A 5,583-nucleotide genomic window follows, 5' to 3' on the forward strand; every position below is an offset into this window, starting at 1 on the left:
CCCTAAGAGTAACGGCACCTGGCGACAAATGCTGCTAAAGAGAGCGGCCGTGGCAGAGCGGCCACAGAACAGCTTTCCACGCTGTTTCATCTCACTATGTATTTATAAAAATCCCTCAACTCACCAACTGAGAGGAAGAGGAAGATGAAGGTGGATAAAGACTGAGGAGCTTCCCCTCACTGCTTTGTGTGTTAAAACAAAGATCACTGTATCTCATTCATATTTTTATACATATTTATTTCCTTGAGTTTAACGATGACCTCAGATTTGCCCTGCAAACTCCTTCAGAGTAAAAACAAAGGCAGACGCTAAACCAATGATGCTAAAAATGTTACTTCTACCTCTCCCTAATTTCACTTTTTATTGTTTGTCGTTTTCCATCTGACTGCAGCTGCTCAAACAGAAAAACATATGTGAGTACCTGAGCTCTCCCTCCAGTAGTCCGGCGCTGTCGTCTCGCTCTCGGACACAAAGAAACTATTCTGCTCTTTGTTTTCATCTGGGAGAACGACGAGAGAGAGACAGATAGGAAGAGAGATTCAGTAAGGCCCATTGGCTGAGCTGGTTATCCGGACACATGGAGATAACTAAGTGTACGCATCGTGTGTGTGTGTGTGTGGGTGTGTGTGTTTTCGTCAATACACTGGAGACATTTTCCTCAGTAAAAAGGGTCAGGGTGGGAGATGAGGGGAGCAAATGAAACGTCACAGGAATATGAGGCTCGCAGGGACACGGGGACACAATAAAACCACTCACTCAGACAATAAATGAAACAAACATGCTATAATACAACTGAGTCAGACGTCTGATGAAACAGATAGTGTGTAACAGTTCGTAGGAATAGATTGTGTACTTCTATTTGGTGAAAAAAAGTGTTTTGAAAGACTGAACTCACCAGAGATGCTGGAACTGTCTTTGGTCACGTATGCAGGTAGTCCTTCATCTCTGTTTTTGTGGGCCTGCAACACAAGTCAATATGCATTAACATGCTATGCATTGTATAGTACTTTAATAACACAACAGATTAACCCATAAAATTGAGTTAGTTCACTTTTTGACTTAGGCACCAAATACGTTTTTATGGTCATTTTCATGTGTACAATTCTGCATACATAATCTCCCTGACTTACTCTCCCTCTAAAGTGAGCATGTCACCTTAGATAATTCAAATGCTCCTCATAACTCTAACCCCACCCCCACCCACCCACTCACCCACCCTCAGAGGCCTGCTATAATGTGGGCGTCGACAGGTTAAGATTAGAGTTGCCCTAACAGGTGGGGGTGACAGAGGGAGAGCAAACACATTGTGGCCATTAAACAATCAACGCCTGGGCCTATTAGCAGGGATCAGAGTGGGGTGACTGTTTCAATTTCTACAGGGAGAAACTGGCGTATCAATCTGCTTATGCAGATCACACCACTGCCTGACTGCAGCACCATTTAAATAATAATTAGCTAAAGTGGCCTGTGGGGATATTTACGTTTTTGTAAGCTGTGTCCTCTCGGTGAGGTGGGGTAGAGCTGGAGAGAGGCAGGCTGGCAGGAGGGGATGCAGGAAGGCTGGGGGGCTCCTGCTGGATGGGATCTGAGGAGGATCGAGGGGAGGAGCTGGGATACATGGCACCGTTCCCTCTGTCCTTCCCCCTGTCCTCTCCGGTGCTGTCGCTCAGCGCAGGGAGGTACAGGTTGCTTTAGTCTGTGGAGGCCTGTTCGTGAAGCTCCTCTCCTCCTCCTCCTCCTGCTTGGATGACTCCACGTCCACTTCTCCTTCTTCCTCACTCTCTACTCCATTCAGCTTCACCATCGCCTCCGCTTTCACTTCCCATAACTACAGCTGCTTGTGGGTGATAGTCGCTGGTGTCGATCCGGCCCAGTGACCACAACCCAAAGTCTTCGTCTGTTGCCCCAGTGACACCTCCACCGTTGCTGTGGAGTTTGGCGATGCTCTCTGCATCCTTTATGACGGGACGGAAGGCAGAGCCGTAAGTCGGCTTCCTTGTCTGGAGGTTGGGGCGTCCAATAGTTTTGAGCCAGCCTTCTGATGTCACAGGTCGAAGGTCTGGGGTAACAGTTGTGCACTCTGGGTCAAACAGCCCGGATCTGGGTGTGGTTGTCCCGCTGGTAGGGCCATAGTGGCACTGACACCATTTCCATTGCCACTTGCAGCGCAGAGTCACTGGGGTCTGAGAGGTCCAGGAAGGCCTGTCTGAGAGAGGGGGTGTCTGCCAGGAGGAGAGGGTGCTGGGCTGAGGCTGGGAGTAGGTCGGAACAGGGATTCCTCCTGCTGCCCTTGGTGGCCAAAACATGCAGAAAGGAGGATAAAAGTGTCTTTGCGGCCAGGCCATAAAAGACCCGACAAGCCCGCTCCTTTCTGCCCAGCTGAAACATCACTGTCCTCTTTTTTCTGCGGGCATAGGCCAAACGCTGGAAAGGGATAAGGTGAGGGGAAGAGAGATGTGGGGGGGGAATTTCTGCAGCATGCCGAAGCCTTTGCTTGGGACGGGGATCACAGGGTAGCTACGAGGTGTCTTACGTGGAGACAGACTGCCTCCATCCAGATCGTCCTCATCATCAAAGCGGGGTCTTTTCTGAGAACCCAGGTCACGCCCAATCATGTGAGGCACCACTGAACCCTGGAGAGACTTCATAGGGTCCATGGAGGAACACTGGGCCGAGGAGGGCAGCGCTCTCTTTCGGCTGCCTCCGTTGAACATTGCTTTGACATCTTCCCATGCATAGATTAACTCATTTGGTGGGTGTTTGTCAGATAGTTTTAGGTGTCTGCGCCAGGAGTTAAAAGTTTGCAGCGTCGGGGGGTGTGTACTTGGCGTCTGGTGTGCGGTGGGAATGGAAATAAACTTATTTGGTGAGAAATACATGTTGCAGAAGGAGCACTTAATGCATTTTGGCCCTGGAGCTGTTGTATCGTGCTGGGATAAAGTTACCACGGCAACCCCAAGCACACTCATGTGATACGTCAAAGGCGAAGTTATCGGGCAGTTTTGGTGGCGAGTTCTCTCCAAGGAAAGACTTGCACAGGCGCTCAGCTTCACGCTTGGTGATCATGCCGCAGCGGCGGTGACGAGATGGGCATGGCACCAGCCCTGCGGAGGATCTCCAGCTGGACTGGAGTGCACTGGACACAGGTGATGCCCAGTGCCACCCGACGATTATGAATCTCATTATAACTGTAGTTCTTGAGGAGTGTGTTGGAAATCTGTGCCAAGCAAAGTCTCTCCTTCTCATCAATAACCAGTGATACAATAGGAACGCCGTACAGGATGACCTGGCCGACCTGATTTGGTTTGAGGGGTGAGGAGACAGAAGAAGGAGAGGATGAGGAGGAGGAGTGATGATGGGTGGGCCTGGGTGGAGTCAGGGGCTCCTGTTGATATGGGCCTGTTGAGCTTGTCATTATGATATCATTAGAGCTTGAAAGATGAGTTTTGTCCATACTTGGAAGAAAACTGGTTGTAGAGAAACCTGTATGAAAAGAAAGAAAAAAGAGATAAATGAGTTTATTATTTAAAAAAAAAAATATATTTAAAAAAAAAACCTTTGGTAGAGTATACACATATACTCTACCAAAGGTATAAAGTACCATGTTAATGTTCTTAGATTTAATTTATTTTATATTTGAACAATTTATTAAAATATTAAAATAAAAAAATAATTCTAGATCCAGATCTTCTAGATTCTAAATATTTGTTTTTTCATTTACATTTTACATTTTTAGACATAATTTGTTAGAATTCTCTAACATGAGTAAAAATAAATACATAAAATGTCACCTGTACTTTAAAAAAATTACAGCAAAAAATGTTTAAACTGAATTAATATACTGAATATCAATAAAGTATTTGGTTGACAGGAAATAATGTTTTTTTAAAAACACAATGCTTTTGTTGCTCATATGCATTTGAATATTATTGAAACAAAAGTCAGTGTATTACTCTTTATTCAGCGCTCCAAAGTGTGATTGCCTGTGTGTGTTTTCAACAACAGCTATGCAGAGAGTTATAAAACTCCCTGTTACTGTAATATTAACCAAAGATTTTCTAGAACACACACATGTGAAAATATCTGTCACATTAATGTCAGAAAAACACACAACTTCTGTCAGTTTGGCTGCAGTCAAAATGAATGGCTGGCTGTGGCACTCTGGGATGGCAGCGCACAGGTGTAATGCGTTAGTACGGTTTTGTTAGTATTAGTTTATAGGGCCTACCTATTTCAAAATCTACTGACAGCGTCAGAAAATTAAAGAACGGTTGTGTCAAATGAAAGTATATATACTTAGTGGAAATTTCATTGAATGTATTCTGCTATATTTTTCACCAAATTAAACTTAAACACTTTCATTTACAATGTTTTTTTTTTAATTTCTTTTTTAATATCACTTCGATATTTTGATGCAAACTTTATGCCTATATGTTATTATTATTTATTTATTTATTATTATTACACAATTCTTTTATGCATTATGGTTGCGTTACAAATAAAAAAAACACAAACTCTTCCATACGAGATTTGTCAGTTTGTCCATTGTTTTTTTTCATATAATTAAGACATTACTACAATTAAGAATTTTTAACACCTGCATATTCAAAAAACCATTACAACCATTACAAATGAAAACACGGGCTTTACAAGCACACGGATCCAGAAATCTAAAACCATATATTACTGCACAGGATCCACATATTACACACATATTCTGTCATATGTAGCCTATCTTTGTCATTTTATTGCCGCTCGGCGCAAGCTTTATTTTTAGCAAAAATCTCCCTGCGGCCTGCTGTAAACGAGCCTGCAGGCGACATGGCCAGGCGAACTTTTATGGAACAATATTAACAACAAGATCTAACTGTGGTAGCCGTAAAGGATAATAATAATAAAAATAATAATATCATTATTATTATTATTATTAATAATAATAATAATAATAATAATCGACAGTTATTTCCGGATGGAGATGCAACGGAATGTGACATTTTGTTTCCAGTCATTGCGCTAACACATTTGCTACATTACACACACGTTAACAACAGTTTCACAAACTTCCCAGTAGAACTGGTGACGCCGCTCTTACCTCTGACTTGTGGGAATAATCCCAAAACGCGTCAAAAATGTCCCCGTCAAAAGAAAGATCGATTCCTCCTGCGCAGCTTTGAATGAGTCATTTTATCTGGGAAACACACAGAGTGAGATATCCGGGAAACACGTGCAGATGCTGCCGCTCTGTTTTGGATTCTCTGACTGCGGAACGATGCTGCGCGTGAGATGTGAGTAAACTGCGGCGCTCGCGCCGGCTTTATTCCCTTTTCAGAGACACGCGCTCCGTCCTAATCCCTCTCTCTCTCTCCCTCTCTCTCTCTCTCGCTCTCTCGACCGCACACCTGCCTTGAGTTTGATTGGCGTTTGGCGCGAGCTCAGCCCACCATCCGGGACGCACGCACCTCCATATACACAAACACGCTCTTCACCCCCCCCCCTCCTTCACGCGCTGCTCTGTGCTGGACCGTCTGAATGACGCTGGAAAAGTCACGCATTCGCGCGTGCACGCGCATGCCTCTTGGGTCC

The 5,583-nt window shown here is 44.4% G+C and overlaps 1 pseudogene; it reads right to left on the minus strand.

Annotated features, from left to right (window-relative positions):
- Positions 1-5,244, minus strand: part of LOC114444079 (SKI family transcriptional corepressor 2-like) — a 7,198-nt pseudogene extending 1,954 nt beyond the window's left edge.
- Between the last annotated feature and the right edge of the window lie 339 nt (positions 5,245-5,583).

This window comes from Parambassis ranga, chromosome 12 (assembly GCF_900634625.1).
Source record: "Parambassis ranga chromosome 12, fParRan2.1, whole genome shotgun sequence".
Taxonomy (NCBI): domain Eukaryota; kingdom Metazoa; phylum Chordata; class Actinopteri; family Ambassidae; genus Parambassis; species Parambassis ranga.